This window comes from Phodopus roborovskii, unplaced genomic scaffold, assembly GCF_943737965.1.
Source record: "Phodopus roborovskii unplaced genomic scaffold, PHOROB, whole genome shotgun sequence".
NCBI classification, from domain to species: Eukaryota; Metazoa; Chordata; class Mammalia; order Rodentia; family Cricetidae; genus Phodopus; species Phodopus roborovskii.
Window position 1 is genome coordinate 20,896,995 of NW_026126434.1, and position 24,887 is coordinate 20,921,881.

Sequence of the window (24,887 nt, forward strand, 5' to 3'; positions counted from 1 at the left end):
AAGTCATATTGTCTTACATCATATTCCAATTTTAAAAGTTAGATTCCTGTTTGTTCCTCAACTGTGTCTAACTTTATACAAGTGAATGAATACTAACAAGTCAATTGTGCTCAGGGCTGGACATCACTTGTAGTCAGAGGACCTGAGTCCTTGCTCTATAACTTTAGAGAGTATTAATCTCCTGGCACTCTGATTCAGTATAAGCATTCTCAATGGAATTGGCTGTAATAAAACAGAGCTTTCCAGGATGCAAGAGGATACTTCAGAGGATATATTCAGTGAAGGATTTCCTGTGTCTGCAAAATGTTTGCATCACCAGCATTAGCCTGTAGGCATTCTTCTTCAACCTGCTTAATATTTGAGATTCTTCTGAGCAAATAGGGCCCTGGACCACAGTGAAAAGTTACTGTGCATCACAGGGAAGACCTACTATGCATCACAGAGCTCCTCAGCCTCTGGCCCACTGCTTACAGCAGGGGCAGAAGATCGGTGCTTCCTCTGAAAGATAAAATAGGGTACCATTCCTGTGGGTTTGGGTTCAGGCTCAACATTTGTTAGAAAGTTTTTACTGAATCGAAGTGCCAGAGGCAGACTTGCAGCAGACACCCTGAAAAGGAACCAGACCACCTTGACACAAGTTTTAAGGGAGTTTCTAATCTCAAATTTGTTTTCTTACCTACAATCTCAAAATGATGCTATTCAAATGAGATGAATGAGTTTGAGCCTATTCTTTCATCTTGAGATAAATATTCATTAAAAGAGGGACTGCACATTGCTGCAAGAAGTGTTATGGATTCTGCCCTCTAGAAACATATTTCAGTTTCTCATGATGGCTGCAAGACATCTGGAAACCCAATGGCTACAGCTAGAAGAAAGCAGCTATAGGAGGTGGTTACAAGGTATCACAAATTCTGAAAGGGAAGAATTTGTTTCATTTTCTAAAATTTATTTTTGTTGTTGTTGTTGTAGTTCTTGGCTTTGTTGTTGTTGTTGTTGTTGTTAAGAGCATGGAGTTGAGATGCTTCTCTGTTGACTCTGAGACTCTTAGAGGCATCTGTTACATGGTCTTCCCACACAGCTGTCTACTAAACATCACTGATTATTACTTCGTTTTATACACAAGTCATTTTCAAGTATCCTCATTTTAAAATGAACTTTAAAAACATATTTTTTGCAATTTTTCAAGTGAGATTTTCGACACTGAATCACCATAACCAAGAGTCTTTGCTATAAAATCTTCAAAAATGTATTCTGCCCAGCCTTGTGGTCTTGTTGCCTATTTCTCAAAAACCGCCATCCTCTTTATGTCCTCGCTCACACTATTTTTATCATGGTACTTTTTTTTTTAATTTAATTTTTTATTTAATTTATTATTTTACATGTTGATCCCAGTTCCCCCTCCCTCCCTCCTTCCCTCTGTCTTATCCTCTCTGCCCCCTCACATGCACCCTGAACACCCTTCCCTCCCATCCCCCCACTCCAATTCTATATGTAGGGGAATGCCATCCAGGTGGGGTCATGTAGACCTGTCAAGTCATTTGAAGTAGGAACTAGGCCTTCCCTCCTGTCTCTAGGTTAAGGCAGTTATCCCTCCATTGGGGGATGTTTTCGCAAGGTCCTTTTGTGCACCAGGAATACATCCTGGTTCCACTGTCTGATTATCATGGTACTTTTAACCTTCACCAAGAACACTCTGAGAATTCGCAGTTTGAATTGCACCATGCTTATTTATCAATGGTACCCATCGCATGCTTAGTACAGATGGATAGATTTATAGGTGAGATGATAAATATATCTTGGGTGCTTGATGTGGTGTCAGGCTTCCTTAGCAAAAAACAATTGGATTGACATGCATTTATTTTAAATAAGCCATTGACTTTTAAAAAATCAGTCACTCAGTCAGAGAATGGCTCTAACTCTTGAGCTACACACCCCACTGGGCTACAGATGATGATGAACACAACTGTACTGATGAATACTGCCACTCTGGCTTCCTAGAAAGGATGCATGGGTGTTTGACAGCCAGGAAGCTGACCTTAAAAAGTCACACTTGGAAGGCTGACTAGGTTGAATAGCCAAACTTCCTGAAAATTCCACCTGTGCCTAGAAGACGGATAAAATATCTTCTTTCTTTGTTTACTTGCTAATACCCACTGTATGTCAGTATCTATTCCATAAACCCCTTCTTCTGATGAATTATTTTTTGTTCCCACTCCTCTTCAAAGCCTTTTGCTCCTGTCATATGTAGTCATAGAATGTTCTGCCTTTGGAGACACTCTCTTCCTTTCTGTCCCCCCAAGTTTCTCCTGTTTCAAGACTGACTGTTGATAGGCTGCTTGGTAAACTAAACCTACAGCAATACAACAGCTGTCATTGGGCCAATGGCTTACCAGTCTTTCAGATTCGGTTACAAAGGAATGCCATGAAAATACTGTTTGTACTTCCTTTCACAAATGTGAGCTAAAAGGGAACACAGGGTATATTTCTCACTCAGTGTTTCATATCAGATACTGGGACACATGTTCTGACCAGAATGAATCTAATCATTAGATTGAGAAAAAAAAAAAAAAAAAACAAACTATGGCCATGATTGAGAACTCATAGATATACAATGATAATTCTAGGAGGGCAGCCTTTCAAGTCTTATGTCTACAGAGCAGCTCCCACTCTTGGAAATGGCCTCAGAGAAAGACCTCTGTGTCTAGGGCACTTGAGTACCAGACCTGTGCTGATCACATATGGCATGTGGAAGCAGAGGACAATCAAACCCAGGGTCTCGTGGATGCCAGGGAAATATGAGCTACACTCCCAACCCTCAAGGTTTTTACTTACTTTTATGAGACAGGGTCTCATTTATGTACCCCAGGCTGTCCTCAAACTCATGCTCCTTCTGATTCAGCCCTCCATATAGCATGGAGTAGAGTATAGGCACGACTGTAACAATGTATTTAAGTATAGTATGCATAAAAAAATCTATATTTCAAGAAGTTTCTGATGCATATCCATTTATAAGTTAAGCATGACATTTAAGATTACCAATGACCATTTGTAAAACAATAGTAATGATAATGGAATCTTGAAATTCACAGGCAAGTGGATGGCACTTGAAGAAACCATCCTGAATGAGGTAACCCAGTCACAAAAAGAGGAACACGGTATGTACTCACTCATATATGGATTTTAGACCTAGAGCAAAGGATCAGCAGCCTATAATTCACACCACCAGAGGAACTAGGATACAAGGTGTATTCTAAGAGATTCATATAAGGTCCCTCACAGAAGGGGGAAGGACCCCAGAGCACATGGAAAGTGGGGGAGGGGGCAGTGAATGGAGAGAGAAGTAGGAGAAAGAGAAGGGGAGGAGAGGGAAGCACGTGGGACTAGGAAGATTGAGTCAGGGTAGGAATATAAAACAGAAAAGAGGGAGAGAGAGGGAGAGAGAGAGAGAGAGAGGCCGAACATAAAAGAGGGAGCCATTATTGGTTTGAAGAGAAAACTGAATCTAAAGAAAGGTCTAGAGACCTACAAGACTGACGCCAACTAACAATTTGAGCAACCGTGGAAAGGCTACCATAAATGCCTTTCCCAGATAGTGAGATCAACAACTAATTTATCCATCATTATGGAGCCCTCATCTAGTACCTGTTGGAAACAGAAGCAAACACCCACAACTAAACACTGAGTTGAACTAGAATCCAGACACAGAGGGAGAAGACAAGACCAGACTGCAGAAACACTTAGAGACATCTGACCTGAACAAGAAGGAGCTGACGGGCCCCCAGACTGATAGCTGGGAATCCAGCATGGGACTGACTCAGACCCCCTGAATATGGGTCTCAGCTAGAAGGCCTGAGCAGTCTAAGGGACCTCAGACAGTGGAACCAGGATGTATTCCTGGTGCACAAAAGGACCTTGTGGACACATTCCCCATGGAGGGATACTCCCTTAACCTGGAGACAGGAGAGAAGTCCTAGTCCCTACTTCAAATGACTTGACATATTTACATGACCCCACCTGAATGGCATTGCCCTACATGTGGAATTGGGGTGGGGGAATGGAAGGGGAGGGTAGTCAGGGTGCAAGTGAGGGGAGAGAAAAGGTAAGAGGGAGGGAGGGAGGGAGAGAGAGAGGGAGAAGGAACTGGGATCGACATGTAAAATAAAATAATAATAATAATAGAATAAAAACTAAAAAAAGAAACCCAAAACAAACAAAAACATTCACTTCTCTAAAAAAAAAAAAAAGTAATGATTACTACATCAAACTATTAGAAAAGGAAATTTATTTTCTTCCTTATATTGTTTTTAGTATTTTTCTATATTTTTTATTACTGTTAAAGGAATTAAAGTCTTAAGAAATCTCTACTCTTTCAAATAATGATGTGGAGTTCTTGGGCATCTCATATGTGTGTTAACACAGAATCTCTCCTTGACTAGCGGGTACCCCGTCATATGTGGCCAGTACAGGCAGTCCTAAGTACCCTGGAGTTGGAAAAGCAAGGCTTGCTTTCTGGACTCACTTCTGCCAGCTGAGGTCAGATAAGTAAATGAACTCCCAGCATTCCTCCCATTCCTTCCTCATCTAGGTCCAGACACGCCATTAGGAGGCTTATTAGATGTGTCTCTTCACACTGTCAGAAACGATTACGGTGGTCCTGTATAAATCTTCAGTGAGGCAGCTTTTCTTGCTGCTTTGTGGCAACCAGAATCCACAGTGTTAAGTTGCTCATCCATGGAGAAAGTGGTGAGATTAAAGCTAGGGAGAAACACAGAACTGCCCCTGCTCTCTGTCAAGCTCAGAGCCTGTGTGTTCCATGTCTGAGACAGGGCAGGCTTGGCTTTTCTGACTGTTACCTGGAAGGTGAGGCTAACATCAGCCTACTTGAAGATTAGCAGAACATACTTACTGGCTTATAAATCATAAGACTCTGCATTACACAATAAGAAATGAAGTATACAATGTTAAAGATTGCTCAATGATCTAGGACTATATACAGCCACCCAGCCACAGAGGTGAAAAAAGGTTTGTAATGCTACTTTAGCCAGACTGCTGCTATCATAGTTCTCCTGAGGATTATTAATTAAAATTAAAACACAAACCCATGAACTGTTCCCTCAGGGTAGATGGCTCTTGCTGCTCTGAAATGGCTCCTCACATTATTGGAGAGAATTTGGGAAGCAATTCTGGAAGATGAACATTTCCCTCCTTCCATTACCCATTCTTCTCATATTCCTTCTTGCTTTACATCAGGCTACTGTCAAGTGAACATCAGTGTGCACAAAAAATAAGTGCATGTGTTTATGCTAACACCGTAGAGGAAAGTGTTCTCTCTCCCCTCCCTGCTACACAGTCCTAGGTGTTGTTACAGATAGAATACTGTCTGAGATGGAGCAGGAGAAGAGTCGGTCCTTCCTGAGTGGATGTAAACAACCTCTCCCTACTTTGTGATTATTCAGTGATGTCTTTGTCTCCTGTCAGGAGAAGCATCCCAGGGGTAAACTATGGAACATCCATCTTGCTGACCCTGAAGCTATGGTCTGGTTTGGATGACTGAAGGAATGATTCACTGCTTTCACAGGAATTCTTATGACATAAATACCACACTTCAGTTGTTATCTGCATTTAAAAATCAGCTATATAATGTTGTATACAATAAACCTCTTCTTTTAGTAGTTAGTAAGTTAATGTTTATTCCATGAAAACACATTTCACTGAAAAGAAAGTGTTTTGTAAAACATGAATACGAAACTAGTGACAGCAATTTGTAATTTACAATGAAAACTTATTCCATAAATCAGAGATTTTTCAAAAGTGGAACGGGATTAAAATTGCCACTCTACAGCATTAAATTCCTGTTAAATGTCACAAGAAAAAAGTGCTGAATGTGTAGCAAATGATGTGGAGTGCAGAAATATTACTAGATTTTTTTTCTATATTTTCTTTGTGACTCAATTGCCCATATATCAATCTATTTAAAGAGTTCTAGAGCGTTCAATATAGGAAGAAGTCAAATATGGTAACTTTCCCCTTGGAGAAAAACAGCCCGATCTAAAGCTAGGGTACCAGTGGATGTCATAGTTAGTTAATATTAAACACATTTGAGATCTCTGAGGAAAGAAGTCTCCTCATTTCTCAAAAGATTTGACTGCATGATTTGTGACTTCTCCCAGAGGAAAATGAACAAACATTTACCCAACCCAGAGGGGACACCCACGTCAATCCAAGGAAGCAATTCTAAAACCCAAGGCTAGTGTGGTGAGCTAGTGCCTTGACCCAGGTAGCAGCCTGGGTGACTCAAGGCAGCAGCATCATAGGAAAGTCCACTCCCCACCTCCATCCCCATCTCCACCCAAAACTCACAGGGCTCACAAAAACTGCATCCCAACAGCTCCCTCCCCCAACACCCTGCAGGCAGAGGTTTCCTTTATGGTTGACTAACCCCATGGCTTTGACCCTGAGGCAAACCAAAACATGGAAACACAAGCAGAAAATGGTAACTCGGGAGGAGGAAGGGAAATATGGGAGAGGAAAAGGGAAGGAGGGAGGTGGACAGAGGGAGGGGGGAGAGAAGGACACACCTCCAGTGACTTCCAAAGACCTACTTCTTCCCACCCCGCCACAACCCCCATGAACTCCTCAATGGCTATGTGAATGCTGTAACACAAGTTCTAATTGATCTTAATAATAAAAGCCCAGAGTCAGATATTAGGGAATGAAAGCCGAAAGATCAGAAAAGCAGAGCAGCCAGCCCATTAGAGATCTTTCCTCTATGAAATCTCAAACTGAAAAGAGACCAGGTTCCTGCCTCATCCCACCTATATTCCTCTCTCCACCCAGCCATCTCATTAACTGTCTGTCTGTACAGACCTTCAGACCTCTATAGTTAGCTAACGGCTCTAGCTACACCCTCTGATCTCTAGACAAGTTTTATTTGTTCAGGTAGAAACAAAATAACATCACAGAATACTATTGTTATGATCTGGCTGCTTTTCGAAAGTACCGCCAGCTGGTGAACAAGACCCCAACATATGGATTTGGGGCAAGTTCTAGATCAAAACCAAACATAAAACTTTGTGACACTCCCTTCAATTTGACTGAAAAGAGTTGGAATCATTCCACAGACACATCTGGTGCCTTGGTTGGGTTCATTCAAAAGGTAGGTTGAGGTGGGCATCATCACCTGCCTCATAGTTCATCTCTCACAAGGCTGATCTAAGAAGACCACAAGTTCAGAGCCAAACTTGGTGACAGAGTGAGAACCTGGCTAGAAATACACGCACCACACACACACACACACACACACAGAGAGAGAGAGAGAGAGAGAGAGAGAGAGAGAGAGAGAGAGAGAGAGAGAGAGAGAGAGAAACAAAGTCACAGCACATTTCTTTGTATCTGGCTAATTCCCAGCACTGTTGCCTCTTAGGAGCTAGGCATCTCACTTAATCTCATTTGGCATTTTATTGAATAAGGTGGAAGATATATCCATTAATATTCTATTATTTTTCTACTTAGAAACTGAGCTCATATTGTATTTTATCTACTTCACTGCACAACTATAATCCAAAACTCACCCTGATTCAAGGCAGGGGACTCAGCTTGCTTTCAAAAGAAAGAGAATGAAGAATTCTGCGGGTGAGAATATGCCTCTACAGCCCACCTTTTAGCCACACATCATCTCTGTTTCTCCTGCATGAGAACTGTCCTCACATGAGCCATGTGCCATTTCAGAACTCGAATAAAAACTGAAAACAATGTTTCAGCACTCTTAACATTCTACATTTAATTCTAACAATAGCATTATTTAGCTCATTTTAGTCCTATCTTATGGCACATAAAAATGAGAGCCATCACATTCTCTTGGAATTCTCCTTTGGCAGACCTCCCAAGTCACTAAAGCCCATTGTTTTCTACAAACTCCATCCAACATTTATGGTAAAATTTCCAAGAATGCAAGACAAGGGAGCTCTTTCCTCCCTTCCCATAATACATATGATGGGGGAGGTCCTTCTGTATGCTGTGAACATATGTTTCTCTTATTGGTTGATTAGTAAATACAGAATAGCCAGTAGCCAGGCAGGTAGTATAGGCAGAGCTACCAGAATAGGAGAATTCTAGGAAGAGAAAGGCAGAGAGGAGTCACTTAAAAGTATCCAAGGAAATGCTATGTAGCTACCGGGAAGATAAGACACCTGGGCATTCTCCAGTAAGCCAAGACTATGTGGAGATACTTAGATTAATAAAATTGGGTTAACCACACACCTATGAATACCTGATTTTTTACAAAAAAAAAAGCTAAAATTATACAAAGGTGCTGGCATAACTGGATGCTGGTGTGTAGAAGACTGCAGATAGATCCATATCTATTGCCATGCACAAAACTTAAATCCAAATGGATCAAACATAATCCAGACACACTGAACCTCTTAGAAGAGAAAGTGGGAGGTACCCTTGAACTAACTGGTACAGGAGACATAATACCGGTAGCATAGACACTGAGATTAACAACCAATAAATGGGACCTCCTGAAACTGAGAAGCTTCTATAAGGCAAAGGACACTGTCAACAAGACAAAATGGCAGCCCACGGAATGGGGAAAAGATATTCACCAAACCCACATCTGACAGAGGGCTGAAAATATACAAAGAACTCAAAAAGCTAGTCACCAAAGCACCAAATAATCCAATTAAAAAGTGGGGTACAGACTAAATAGAGAATTCTCAATAGAGGAATCTAAAATGGCTGAAAGATGCTTAAAGTGCTCAACACCCTTAGTTAGAAATGCAAATCAAAATAATTCTGAGATACCATCTTACTCCTGCCAGAATGGCTAAAATCAGAAATACCAATGACAGTTTATGCTGGAGAAGATTGCAGAAAGGGGAACACTCCTCCACTGCTGATGTGAGTGCAAATTTGTACAGCCACTTTGGAAATCAGTTCGTCAGGAAAATGGGTATCAGTCTCTCTCAAGATCTAGTAATTCTACTCTTAAGCATATACTCAAAAGATGCACATTCATACAACAAGGGTATCTGTTCACCTATGTTCATAGCAGCATTGTTTGTAATAGCCAGAACTTGGAAGCAACCTAGATGCCCCTCAGCTGAAGAATGGATAAAGAAAATGTGGTACATTTACACAATGGATTACTACACTGTGGAAAAGAAAATGGAATCTCGAAATTCACAAGCAAATGAATGGAACTGAAAGAAAACATCTTGAGAGAGGTAACCCAGTCACAAAAAGACGAACACGGAATGTACTCATTCGTATATGGATTTTAGACATAGAGCAAAGGATTTCCAGCCTAAAATCCACACTACCAGAGTATCGAGGAAACAAGGAGGACCTTAAGAGAGACATACATGGTCCCGTGGTGAAGGGGAAAGGTTCAAGATCTCCTGAACAAATTGGGAGCATGAGGGGAGGGGAAAGGGAGTTAGTAGAAAGAGAATGAGAGAAGAGGAGGGGAGAGGAGAACATGAAGTAGCAGAAAGATTGAGTCAGGGGAAGAACAGAGGAGAACAAGAAAAGAGATACCATAATAGAAGGAGCCATTATAAGTTTAAAGAGAAATCTGGCACTACGGAAAGATCCAAAAACTACAAAGATAACCCCAACTAACAATCTAAGCAATAGTGAACAGACTACCTTAAATGCCCTTCCACAATAATGAGATTGATTACTACCTTATATGCCATCCTAGAGCCTTCATCCAGTAGCTGATGAGAGCAGAAGCAGACAGCCATAGCTAAACACTGAGCCGAATTCCTGGAATCCAGTTACAGAGAGGGAGGAGTAATGAGCAAAGGTGTCAAGAACAGGCTGGAGAAAACCACAGAAACTGCTAAGCTGTACAAGGGAGAGATTATGGATCCCAGACCGATAGCTGGGAAGCTAGCATAGGACCAACCCAGACCCCCTGAATAAGTGTGTCAGTTAGGAGGCATGAGCAATCCATGGGGCCTCTAGTAGTGGATCAGCATTTATCTCTAGTATATGAATGGACTTTTGGAGCCCATTTCACCTAGAGGATACAAGGGGGGAGGGCCCAGGCCCTCCAAATGATATGACAGACTTTGAAGTTTCCCCAAGAGCAGAAAGGGGATGGGATAAGGGGTGAGGATGGGACAGGGTAGGAGAGGAGGGAGAGGGAACTATGATTGACATGTAAAATAAGCTTGATTCTAATTTAAATTTGAAAAAACAATAAAAAATAAAAGTGGGCTAATAATTAAGAGAGAGATAGCCACTAATAACCCTGAGCCAACAAGGCCAGAACAACAAAGCCATTCCCTATGAGCTTCTAGGGGCCAGTTACATTCAAATGACCTCACATCATAACCAAGGCAACTTATAAAAGAAAGCATGTCATTTGACTTATGGCTTTAGAATGTGACTCAGCAAAGGAATAACTGAGAACTCATCTCCTGATCCAAAATGGAGGCAGAGAGAGGACACTGAGAGTCTCATGAGTCTTGTGAAACTTCAAAGCCCTCCCACAGTGACAAACCTTCTCCAACAAGACCATGCCCCCCAATCTTTCCCAAATCATGACTGGAGGGCCAATCTCATTCACACCACCACAATGTATGAATGTTTTGTCTGAACCCATCATATGTACACCACATGGGTACCCAATGCCCAAGGAGAGAAGTGGGCATTGGGTCCCCTAGAAATGGAGCCACAGAGGGTTGAAAACTTCCACATAGGCACTGGGATTTAATCTGAGCCCTCTGAAAGAGCAGTAAATGACTTTAACCACTGAGCCATCATCTCTCTACACCCCTGTTAATCCCTGTAATTTTGTTATGGTGATGTGGGCTTTTTCCTCCACTCTTTTGATTAACTGTTCTATGTTTTTGTATTCCTTGAGTCCTCTTGCACATAGTTAACCCCCTCTTTGGACTGAAATTTTCCTTTAGCGCCCTGTGTAGCACTGAGTTGATGGACAAAAGTTGCTTAAATTTGTTTTTTTATAATCACTCAATGTTTTTCTTTCTTTGTTGATTATGATAGATCATTTTTATGTATAGTAAGTATTCTGAGCTGACATCTGTCATCTCTCAGAGCTTGTAGAACAATCATTCAGGCCCTCTGACTTTCAAAAGCTCCTTTGAAAATTCAGATATTATTCTAAAGAGCCTTTCTTTATATGTGATTTGGTCATTTTTTCCTTGAAGCTTTTATTACTCTTTCTTTGTTCTGAACATTTAGCATTTTGATTATTCTATGTTGTACAGAGTTTCTTTTCTGGCCTCATCTATTTGGTGTTCTCTATGCCTCTTGTACCTTATTAGGCATTTCTTTCTTTAGTTTTTTGTAAAATAAATTTCTTATATAAGTTTTTAGAAAAATATTTTTTGACATTAACTTAGGTTTCTTCTCCTTTCTCTATACCTATTATTTGTAGGGTTGTTTTTTAAATTGTGTTCCAGATTTCCTGGATGTTTCATGCCCAGGTTTTCTTAAATATTTTCTTTGACTTAGCTCACCACTTCTACCTTGCCTTCAATACTTGAAGCTGTCTCTTCCATGTCTTTTAGTGTATTGGTAAGTCTTAACTCCTGAAGCTTTTGCTTGATATCTCAAACTTTGATTTCCAGTTTGGGTTTTCTTATTCTATTTCCTTGTTAAATTCTACTTTTGTATCTTGAATTGTTTTATTATTTCATTCAATTGCATGTTTGTGTCTTCTTGATCTTCATTAAGATTAAAGGCTTTTATTCCGATCTTCATTAAGGTCCTCAAGAAATTTGTAATAGCTATTTGTACCTTTTTTTTTTTTTTTTTTTTTTTTTTTTACTTCAGCTAACTTGCTTTTCTCTATTGCAGTAGGATTTCTGGCTTCTGGGATAGACATATTTTCTCAGTTGCTTGTTTTTCATGGGGATCTTGGCAACTAAAGTCATGATGTTTGAAGTATTTCTTGGTGTAGATATCTGGTCTCTTCCTCATTGTGTAGATATTCTGTTTTTTGGTTGTTGTCGACCATGCTAGGTTCAAGATATATATGGCAGCTGTGGTTCCATAGTAGAGAGCTGCTCTGTGGTTGGAAGGGAATCACAGAGTAATAGGGATGGGCTAGAAGGAAAGACTGAAATGGTGGTTACAATAACTAAGAGGACCTTGGGTCTACACCAAGGGTCTGAGTCCCGTGGGAATGAAGGGAAGCTGAAAAGTGGGACTCAAGCTACAGGCCACATAGGATTAGAGGAACTATCTTGAGAGGACAATAAATATTTTAATGTGCTACTATTTTATGTTATCAAATTAATAAATAGATTACATTTTCATCATTTCAAAATATTACATTTATTAAAAGGAAAAAGGATGTGTATATTTCATAATTTTGTCATTTTTCATTATTATTTCACCACAAATGTGGTCTAAATTTTATTTAGGTTTTTTCTTTCCATTTGCATGTGTATAGAGGTAAAGTAGGTAATCTAAACTACTTGTGATATTCTCTTACTCACAAATTAACCTTTCTTTCTAGCTGATGAGTTAAGTTCCTTGTGAATTAACTGTTGGCAGTGCTGGAAAATTTCTAGTAATGGCTAATGAGAAGAATAGGATGCTTCAATCAATACTTGGGCCCTGCTGTCTTGGAAACCTTACCTGTCTCTTATGTTCAACCTTAATCACTGCAGGATCTTCCTGACCCCAAAGCAAGTATGAGCAAATTCTCTTCTAAATTAAGGAAGCAACTAATGTTGGCAACTACACACATAAGCCATCTTAAGGAAATAAATGAGGGGTTATTGAGAGCACAGCAGACATTTGATTCAGTTTGGCTTTAGAAATCAGCCTCACTCCTTCTTTCCAATATATTGTAACAAATTATAATAATCACAACCAATGAGCAGAGGACACTCTAATGGACCCAAAAAGTCTGTTGATTAAATATACTTAATCACTTGGAGAGTTAAGGCCCTGTTGAAAACAAATGTTTAAATCTCATTAACATCACTATTCTGATGTAATTCCAATTTGTACAGAAATGGAAGTGTCTATAGCTCCATCTCCCATTACCTGCTTCATTAGTTGGGATTCTATTCTGTAGAACAAATGTCTTTATATTTGCATCCCTGAAATAAAAATTCAGCATGTGTTCAGGAGACAAATCCCTTTCACAAGAGGTAAATAGCAGGCTCCGTGATTGCTATGATGCTTCAATATAAAGAACATAACATTGGAGTTCATGTTTAATGTTCATGGTAGAAAATGTCACAGACCATCATCCACTGTAGCCATCCAGTATGATGTTGACTAAGGATGCATACACATCATTTATGGGGAATGAAGTTTTACCACATTAAAAACCTCTTTGCTTGATCACACCATGAGAGTGTACTAAGGCACCTCAAGCCCAGGCAATAGGACCACATGACTTAAACCTCTAAACCATGACCCATTAGGAAAAAAAAAAAAACTTTACCTCTTATAAATTGATTTTCTGACATATTTCATATCCTTGACAAAAAAAACTCACTCATTGATCCATTCATCAAAAAAAAATCCTTTTAAAAAAACCAATTATTCAGGCTAAGATTTTAAATATGCACACCAATCCCCCAAGAGGGCAGTTCTTAAGAAAGAGCAGTAGTCTCCTTTTTTGTGGAGGGTTCACTAGATACATCATAGCAAATGGAAATGGAGCTGTTCAGTTTCCAGCCCATGATACTACAGGAGTCTGCAAACTCTAATTTTAATCCTAAAGATTTAAGATTAACGATGGAATGAAACAAGTATAAATAGAATGCCAAAGATAGACAATACACTGTGCATGCCTGCTGTACAGAATGCACCACTGGTATGTAAATATGTAGATATTTTGGTATGTAACTACATATAGATATTTTGGTATGTATGTGTGTGTGTGTGTGTGTGTGTGTGTACATAAAAAATACATTTGAGAGTTTTGGTTTTTTCTCTTTATTTTTACAAATAAGACTCAATTGGGGATAGAACAATGACTCTTTTTGGAAGACCTGGGTTCTTTTCTTACCACTCACATCAGCCAGCTTGTTAACCACCTTTACCTCCAGTTGGACCCCATCCTCTCTTCTGGCCTCCAGGGGCAGCAGGCACATGCATGGTGCACATACATTCATGCAGGCAAATGCTCATACACATAAGATAAAAATATAAATCTCTTAATTCAATTTCAAATTTATGTATACTACTATTTATTCTCATCTATTGTTTGTCAAATGTTTTACTAATCTTGACTTACGAGAGTATTTCTTCCATTAGAGAACAAGATGAATTCAAGGATTTCACAGTCTCCTTGCATTCAGTCTTGTATTGTCAGTGAAAATTTCAGTAACCTCAGATTTTGCAGACTTTTTTATGCCCTGTGACTTTCAAATCATGATTTCATGTTTGTATGGGTACATTTCAAGCCAGATCTAGAATGAAGCAATCAATGGGGTGACCTTACATGGTCTTCATTAGGAGACTTGCAACACTTTGTTGTTATTTCAGGCAGAGGCATGAGCTTATGCTGCAAAATGTAGTGTGATCAGCTGCCCATTCCCATGCTGTACCCTGAATATTTACAAACCAGACCAGTGCAGCTTGTTTCAAGACACAGGAACATTTGAAAGACCAGCTTCATAGTTCTTACTGATGTCTGTTCCTGAGCCTTTCACAGCCAGATAAACACTAATGTGGTTGTCGAAGCAAGGTCGTGCGGCACAATCTTCTCATTATCACTTGCAATGTCCTAAAGGTTCAAGCCCAGCCAATAAGCCTGAAGGTCAGCTGGCATGTTGGAAATAAAAAGGACTAAGATGCTTGCCTGCCAGTATGAGAATGCATTTGGCCTTGCATCTCAGGAAACAGAGCTGGAATCCATAGTCCCCTTCTGTTTGTAGCACATCTGTGCAGTCCATGGTGATAAGTCGGAAACTTTGTGTTCCATTAGATCTAAGTAGCACTCAGATAATCACAGTGTTGTGAGGACCACTGAGATCTGGGTAAGAACAAAATGTCAAGTAACATGCCTGCATTAAAAGTCTTTCACCATTTAGTCTCTGCCCAATGTAATGTTCAATTCACAAAGATCAGAGAGTTCTGTGTACCTGAGCTGCAGTGTCGAGGATTTGTCAAGTGTTGAAGAAAGACTTGCATGGATGGCCGATGGTTTTTTGGCACCAGCAATTTTTATTAAACAACACAGAGAATCTCAAAGGTGACAACTTTTATACTTTTACAGTGGCTTCTAACTGCGATTTTTCAAGCAAACTAAGACAGCCTTAAAGGAATTGAAAATATCAAAGTAATGTAAACCTAACAAGATGGCCCAGTTATTTGTAATTAAATTATACAATGTTATAATTTTAAGACTATAATCTCCAAGGTTCTGTCAAATCTCTTTATGAATTATGGAAGATAAAAGAGGATAAACTCATGCAAAACTACGGAAACTGATGATTTATTATCTTTCTCCTTGTTTGACACAGTTGGCATGCGCTAGGTATAATATTTAACGAGGGGAGTTGAGCTGTCATAATCCCGGCTTCCAACTTTTGGTAAAGCTGTTTATCTTGTTAAATCTGAACTCCAGCAGTTCTGCTGTGTGATTCAGGGTGAGGGAGGGAGTGTTCTGTGTAGGCAGTGAAATTTGTGTGGGTGGGAGCATTAATCTGCTGATGGGGTGATTTTACAAAGAGAACTAGGTTCAAGGAAAAAGGAATCTATCCATCAGCTTCCTGTTTGGAACTTCCATAACTGATACTAGCTTCAGATCATTTAATTTTTTCTCTGAAGTATGTATTTATAGTTTCAAAGGGTACTTTTCCCCTATGAAGAAACTAAGTAAAGCTTGTACATAAGGTAGGAACAAGAAATGTGAACTTATATTTGAAGGGGCTTGGTTCTTACTTTTGCCTTTCTCTGCTTTGTATTTGATCACTTGGTTTGTTAGCTGACTAGTGACTAGTTTTCAGGAGCTGTTGTACAGCAACTTCCCTGTGAGACACTCGTTCATTCCTGCAGAAACTGAGCATTGGTAAACAAGATGCATAAACAACCTGATCTGAAACCTCTTCCCTGTATTCTTCTTCTTCTTTTTTTCTTTTGATAACTCTTTTAATTAGAAACAAGCTTGCTTTACATGTCAATCCTGTTACCTCACCCTCTCTCCCTCCCCTGTCTGTCCCACCAAACTCCATCCCATCCCCTTTCTGCTCCCCAGGGAGGACGAGGCCTTCCATGGGAATCCTTCAAAGACTGCCATATCATTTGGAGCAGGGCCTAGGCCCTCCCACGTGTGTCTAGGCTGAGAGAGTGTCCCTCTATGTGGAAGGAGCTTCCAAAGTCCATTTGTACACTAGGGATAAATACTGATCCACTACCAGGGGCCCCAAAGACTGTCCAGTCCTCCTAACTCACACCCACACTCTTGTATGTGTGTGTGTGCATGTTCATGTGTGTGCATGTGTGACTGCCAGTGCCTGTGCACACATTTGGAAGCTATATGTTTTCTTCTGTCATTCTCCATGTAATTATCTAGACAGTGTGAGCCTCCAAGGACCCTCCTGTCTCCATCTCCCTGGCACTGGACTACAGTGTTCTTGCAGCAAGGTTTCTGTTTTGCTGTTATTTTCAATGTGAATGTTGAGGGTTACAGGCATGAGCCACCGGACCTGGCCCTTAAAGTGGGTTTCAGAAACATAAGTCCCAAAGTTGTTTTGATTTGCATTTCCCTGATAGCTAGTGATGTGGAGCATTTTCTTAAGTGTCTTTCAGCCTTTTTGATTTCCTCTATTGAGAATTCTTTCTCCAGTTCTGTACCCCATTTTTAATAGGGTTATTTGGTGTTGTGTTGACTAGTTTCTTGAGTTCTTTGTATATTTTGGAGATCAGCCCTTTGTCGGATATAGGATTTGGTGAAAATCTTTTCCCAGCTGTGGGCTGACATTTGGTCTTGTCTACTGTGTCCTTTGCCTTACAGAAGCTTCTAAGTTTGAAGAGGTCCTATTTATTAATTGTTTCTCTCAGTGTCTGTGCCCCTGGAGTTATGTTCAGGAAGCGGTCTCCTATACCAATTTGTTCAAGGGTACCTCCTACTTTCTCTTCTAATTGGACAATGTGGCTGGATTGATGTTGAGGTCTTTGATCCATGTGGACTTGAGTTTTGTGCATGGCAGCAGACATGGGTCTATCTGCAGTCTTCTACACACCATCATCCAGTTGTGCCAGTACCATTTGTTGAAGATGCTGTTCTCACCCCATTGTATAATTTTAGCTGTTTTGTCGAAAATCAGATGTTCATAGGGGTGTTGGTTAATATCAGGATTTTCAATTCGATCCCATTGGTCTACTTGTGTATTTATATGCCAATACCAGGCTGTTTTCAAAACTATAGCTCTGTAGTAGAGCTTAAAGTCAGGAATGGTGATGCCTCCTGAAGTTCTTTTATTATATACCATCTTACTCCTGCCAGAATGGCTAAAATTAGAAACACCAATGATGACTCATGTTGGAGAGGATGTAGAGAAAGGGGAACACTCCTCCACTGCTGGTGGAAGTGCAAACTCATACAGCCATTTTGGAGATCAGTATGGCAGTTCCTCAGGAAAATGGGAATTAGTTTACCACAGGACCCGACAATCCTCCTCTTAGGCATATACCCAAAGGATTCACATCCATGCAACAAAGACATCTGTTCAACTATGTTCATAGCAGCACTGTTTGTAATAGCAAGAACCTGGAAGCAACCTAGATGCCCCTCAATTGAAGAATGGTTAATAAAGATGTGGCACATCTACACAATGGAATACTATTCTGCAGAAAAAAAAATAATGGTATCTTGAAATTCGCAGGCAAGTGGATGGCACTTGAAGAAACCATCCTGAATGAGGTAACCCAGTCACAAAAAGAGGAACACAGTATGTACTCACTCATATATGGATTTTAGACCTAGATCAAAGGATCACCAGCCTATAATTCACACCACTAGAGGAACTAGGATACAAGGTGTATTCTAAGAGATTCATATAAAGTCCCTCACAGAACTGGTAACGGACAAGTCTCCCAGAGCTCAAGGGAAGTGGGGGGGGGTGCAGCGAATGGAGAGAGAAGTAAGAGAAAACGAGGGGGAGGAAAGGAAAACATATGTGACCAGGAAGATTTAGCTTGGTTAGGAATAGAAGACAGGAGAGAGAGAGAGAGAGACAGAGACAGAGAGATAGAGAGAGAGAGAGAACATAAAAGAGGGAGCCAATATTGGTTTGAAGATAAAATTGAACTAGAGAACTACAAGACTGCTGCCAACTAACAATTTGATCTTCTGTGGAAAGGCTACCATAAATGCCCTTCATGGAGAGTGAGATCAACAACTAACTTATCCATGGAGCCCTCAACTAATGTCTGTTGGAAACAGAAGCAAACACCCATAAGTAAACACTGAGTTGAAGTAGAACTCAGATGCAGAGGGAGAGGACAAGACCAGGCAGCAGAAACACATAGAGACAGCTTACCTGAACAAGGAGGAGCTAACAGGCCACCAGACTGAGAGCTGGGAAGCCAGCATGGGACTGACTCAGGCCCCCCTGAATATGGGTCTCAGCCAGGACTGAGCAGTCTAAGGGACCTTAGACAGTGGAGCCAGGATGTATCCCTGGAGCACAAAAGGACTTTGCAAACACATCCCCCATGGAGGGATAACTGCCTTAATCTAGAGACAGGAGAGAGAAGCCCTAGTCCTTACTTCACATGACCTGTCAGATCTACATGACCCCAACTGGATGGCATTCCCCTACATATGGAATTGGGGTGGGGGGATAGGACGGGAAGGTGGTTAGAGTGCAGGTGAGAGGGCAGAGAGAGTAAAAGGGAAGGAAGGAGGGAGGGAGGAATGCAGGGAGTGAGGGAGGTTGAGAGGGAGGGAGAGGGAACTGGGATTGACATGTGAAATAATAAATTAAATTTAAAAAAAAAATGCTTTGACTCCAAAATTTAAGTTCAAGGACAAGTTACTGGGGAAAAGGATTTCTATTTTTGTTTCCACAGAAAATGAAAAGCTGTGAATTCCTTCCAGACTAATGTGATTTGATCAAGCCAGACCACCTGAAACAGAGTACCAGGTGATCCTACATTCAAAACAGCTGAACAAAGCAGCCTGACAGACTACAGCCAGGATTTCTGAATCTTCTTCGAATCCCCCATGACAGCGCCCCTTACCAGCAGGAAGTAGTTTGGAAAGAACGATGCCCAAATTCCCAAATATTGTCTATAAATGTTTGTTTTCATTTAAATGGATTTGGTTATATAAAATAAAAATAAAAATAAGTGAAAAAAGATTTAAAGTACTGTAATAAAATTTCAGCTAATTTGAAAAAAAAAAGAAAAAGAAACATAAGTCCCCATGCTTGCACAGGAAGGATTTTACTCACTTATCCTCCTCCATAGTCCATGGCTTTTAAGCCCTTATTGTCAAGAAAATAGCATATACACAGAGCAGTAGGATGACCAATGACATCTAGCTAGATGCAGTCACAGATGAGCTTTCCACATTGTATGTACAAAGGAATAGGCCAATGACCATCTCAGTGTTCAAGTTCTTCCCAGTTCTTATAACCACTCTCAGTACCTCAGAGGCCCAGGGCTAACTTGTCTGCTTTTAAAGTTAACTCAGAGAAATCAATTAATTTATTGTAACTCCAAGAAGGGAAGAAGATTTGTCTATTTTCCTCAGTTACCTGAGATAACTACTTAATCTATTACCTAATTGTTTTTTCATTTCCTCTTACCCTCACCAATTATGGCCTGGCTGTATTGAATAATGACATTATTTTATTAGACCTCCAACGGGGCTTATTCTCTTAGTTATATTTGGCCTTCTGTGCATAAATTCTTTTCTCTATCATAAGGAAAAGAATGATGTCCTGGGGTTGGGAGACTGTCTCCTTTGCGTGATGTAATATGGCCAAGAGTTAGCTCAACGACCCATTCTCTTTAGTTGCAGACAGATGGTCTTCCTAAACAGACACCAAATTTTATTTTTTCCTTATATTTACTTCATTTAGGAAAATGTGCATCCCTTGTGTATCATTGACAGTTCAGGATAGCATTATGCTTTAAAGCTGGAATGAAAGTTACTCCCAACATAGTTGTAGAAAAGTCCCTGAAGGCATCTTTTAATTTTGCCCTTGGTTTTATTTCTCACTCTTTCTTGGCTGCCATGATCTTACAACTTTTCTTTAGCTCATCTTTCTCTCCTTGATGCACTGCCATGTGATGAGTGACAATGGAATAACATTTCTGGAACTATGACAAAGCAAGTCCTCTCTCCTCTTAGTGGATCTGCTTAGGCATTTTGCTCTAAAAACAGTTGCGTATTACTTGCAACATGTGAATAATATCTTCAGGTTTGTGCAATTTAAGGATTTGATCTGTACACTAAAAATCGAGTATTTCTAATTAATGTGATTTACAAAATTAATCTTGCAAGAAGATTTATACATTGCTGAAAAGGGTCTGCAATTATACTAAACATTAACCTATACAACTTGACCATTTTCAGGTGATTTTTGTTGAATGTTCTGTTTTTAGGAATTTGGAATAAAGACAAGTGTTTTCTGGATAAAATTGAGATGAGTGTGTGAACATTCCACTGGTTTACAGCACGTGTCATTTCTTCTGGGTCATAGGTAACCAGGTCATAAGTCTGTGAATGACTCTTCCCTGGCCATTAAAGAAGGAAGCAACATAATTTGAAATGTTCTATGCTGGTACAAAGTAATCCTATGAAAATTGTCTCCCTGATGTGCCCTGAGAATGAAATGCATGAATGAGGTCTTGGGGAGCCTCTCCTGCAAGGTCCCTGACCTTCTGACTTCCTGACCTATTGTCATGATAGAACACAACAGAGTAACTGCAACTAAATAATTTATAAACATAAATCATTTTCCTGTTTTATAGGCTGAGAGGTTTTTGATGTCCCTGGGAGGCCTGCTGTTATGGAGGGAGAGGGGGTAGTAAGTATGGGGGACAAGGAAGGGGGAAGTCTGGGAGTAGTGGAGAGAGCAGAAGCTGCAAAAAGATTTATATATACACATATATAAAAGATTGATATGCAATGACACCTGCTCCCTGCCCCTATATGGTACTATGTCACTGCAACCCTTGGGCCAGAGTCACATAGTTTGTCACAAGGTACAAAGTAAAATGGCAAGATGTTCTACTCAGCCTTAAGACCTTTGTAAATGTGCCAAGATGGGTGATGTTATATATGTTTCTCTTATTAGTTAATGGATAAAGACCAGTTGGCCAATAGGAAAGCAAAATAGGTGAGACTAGAAGACAAGAATAATTCTGGGAGATGTAGTAGAAAGAAGTCACAATGTAGGCCATGAAAGGATAAGAGTTCCAGACTCTCTTTCTCTCTCTCTCTCTCTCTCTCTCTCTCTCTCTCTCTCTCTCTCTCTCTCTCAAGACCACATGGAAACACTTAGATTGATAGAAATGGGTTACTATTTAAGACAGAGCTAGCCAATAAGAAATGCTAGTAACAGGCCAACAGCTTTATAACTAATACAGCATCTCTGTGTCTCTGATGAGGCAGTGTGACCAGGTTGGCAGAAAACTGCTCATAACAGGGCCATTGCTATCATAAGGCAGAGCCTCCTGACGTATTCAACCCGCAAGGGGCACATCCCTTAATGCAACTATCCCTGCACTGGCAACAGTCTGACATATGGATTTTCTTCTTCCTAATGCATTTTGTGGGCATACGTCCATCACAAGTCAAGGAGCATGTGGATTACAGTAATTCAGCTTACTTTTGCTTTAAGATGGGTTTTCCAAGTAATAACTATATATGTGACTTAAGAACTGTTCTTTCACAGTGGACTCATCAGAGTGAAAACTCCTCAAAGTATAGAAGCATCTGCTTTACTGGCCATTAAGTTTCAACCTGAGTATTGGAGAAAACACCTTTCAAACCAATTACAGTGGTCATTACTATATACCACTTTATCATGGCTCCCAACTTTTAAGTCTTTGTATAAATATATGTGATAGAGCCTGAATACTTCAAGTTTATGTAAGATGGCATCTTCTTGGGACACACAGCTCCCTAGTATTCAAAGCTGGATTTATCATTCGTCCTTGCCCTTGACCTACAAATAACAAATGCATTTTGAGATAATTTGAGTAGAAATCTAAAGTTATACCATTGAGAAAACCCATAATATATCTCTCAGGGAGCTGCAGTGATCAGACAGTTTAAATTTGGACATGTTGTCTTTGTACAACTTAAGAAACATAGAGCCACCAGTGTGGGAATAGATCTGAGGTTACAGCTTTGGATACTCAGTGCAGAACTTTACAGCAGAAGGAAAAACAAATCAAAGTGGAAAAGCAGATCTCAAGAGTCACTGAGTGCAAAGCAGGTGACATTAAATATTGGTCAAGTTCACCACAGGATAGACTTCCTCTCACTCAGGTAAGAGTCTGGCTTTGTAAGAGCTTACCATGGTAAAATTCCAGGAAAAAAAAGAGCCTGTTAGTGATAACACCTGTTACACATGAAAGAGCTCTTGTATGTACAGTATCTGCCATCAATACAATTACACCTTTGAATGAAAATGGCTGGCAGAAGATGAAGAGTATGCTTGCACCTGGGGTCTTTGATTTGTTAAAAAGAAAAGTTGAGACATGAGCTCCTTCATTGCTTCTGGCCTTCTGGGAAAATTGCATAGCTATTAACACACCTGTGTTTTAGCCCTCTGTGGATTTCTTTTTTTTTTTTTTCTAAAAACACTTGTATTTTTCACTAACATAGGAGGGTTTATACAGTGCATGGGATGATGTAAGTGACTTGAAACTGATTTATAATCATAACAATTTTTGTTGTAATGATCAATTGTTTCAAAACAAAAATATTTTTTAAAAAAAAAAATCCTTCTCATTAGTACCCATCCCTTGCTTCTTAAGTAAGCTGTTGTTTCCTGTGTTTATGCCTTTCATACAGTGGGGGAGGGGGGAGAACAAAAGCAGCAATAAGATCATTTTCATTACAGAATGCTTCATTTGATTTGTATTCCTCCTTCCCCCACAACAGCAGAAAGCTCTGTAAGGGATGTATGGTACTTCTTTTTTCTTAGGCAGTTAAATGTTCATCGGTGAACTTCAGTGACTATGGAACTGTTTAGGTAAGCATCCAAAGACATTTTAGAATAGATAATACCTCTGACAGGTTTTCCACTCCTGTCTCTGAATTCCCAGTAGACCTTTGGTTTGTAGCCAGCCTACTCACCCCAATATCAGTGCACCCTTTTACTTGGCTGGGATGCTGGGAGTGGTGCAAATCTTGTCCACTGGACTTGTCATTTTGCTGCCTGAATATAATACAACCACTTGCTCTGTGGCTTTTTGTCAACCGTCATCCAAATCTAAGTTACCGTTAGGTCTTTCAGAAGATGTATGGATTTCTGTGTGTGTATTTTTAGTTGATATTCTCCACAATGTTCAATTTTTGATTCAGTTTACATCATAATGTTCTAGATACTAAAGAGGATGAAATTATTTAAAGGCTAGCAAATTATGTGTAGCTAAGTCTATCATGAGGTTATAGGTAACTATGGATTTCTGTGTGAGTTAGGGTTTCTATTGCTGTAACAGCACACTGTATGTAGCCAAGGCAACTCATGAATGGAACATTAATGGAGATTAAGTTCTATAGAGTTAGAGTCCATGTTGGTGAAGCAAAGACTTAGTAATAGGAACAGTTGAGAGCTCAGATCTTGATCCATAAGCAGGAAGCAGAGAGAAAACTGAGGATGGCTCTGGTCTTTTTGATACCTCAAAGTACACCTCAGTGACATGCCTCCTCCAACAAAGCCACACCTCTTAGTCCTTCAGAAACAGTTCCATCAAGAGGATACCAAGTATTCAACTATCTGTGCCGATGGGGGCCAGTCTTGTTCCTAAATCTGGTATCCACTGTCACATAATTCCCCACTCCCACACTATTAGTATCAAAATAATATCAAGTATTGCATGAATTTTTTTTCCAAAATTTATCCTCTAAAAAGGTGATGAAAATATGAGGATGTATAGTCAGCAGGCCTCCATAGGCTGTCCTTTTATTATTATATCTTTTGTCTGAATGCTGCTATAATCCTCTTTTCATTTGTTTTAAGTATTTTTGTTTTGAAATTACTAGATTTTTAATATGTGATACAATACTTTAATCTTTAAAATTGTATTTGTAATAATCATATTAGAAAAATATGAAAGCTATTTTATCAAAATGTATAACTCCTCTCTCTCTTTTTTCCTCCCTTCCTCCTTCACTTCCCCCTTTCTCTCTGTAGTAGTTTGAATGAGAATGACCCCACAGGTTCATATGCTTAATCATATGTTTAAATACTGGGTATGCAGTTGTTTGGGAAGGATTAGGAGGTGTAACCTTGTTGGAGAAGGTGTATCACTGCAGATATGATAGGGGTTTCAAAAGACTCTTACCATTCCCAGTGTGGTCTCTACCTCCTGTATGCCAGTGAAGAAACGAGCCCTCAGCTTCTACCACAGCTGACTGCTACTTTGCCTTCACTTGGTCACCGCTGACTCTAACCCCTGGAACCATAAGCTCAATTAACCCCTTCCTTTTAGAAGATGCCATGTCTGTGGTGTTTTATCACAGTAATAGAAAAGTAACTAAGATGGTCTTCCCCTTTCCCCTCCCTCTTTCTCTCCTATTTAGCATAATCTTACTTACTATCTTTGGACTCCATCACTCTGGATAGAGGATTCTCTGGATTAGAAACCCAAATGTAGTCTCCCATTGCTGGGAGGATGTCAGGATGCCACCCAGTCTATCTGGACATCCAAAGACCCCCCACCCACTGCATCTGTGCTGAGGTTTCACA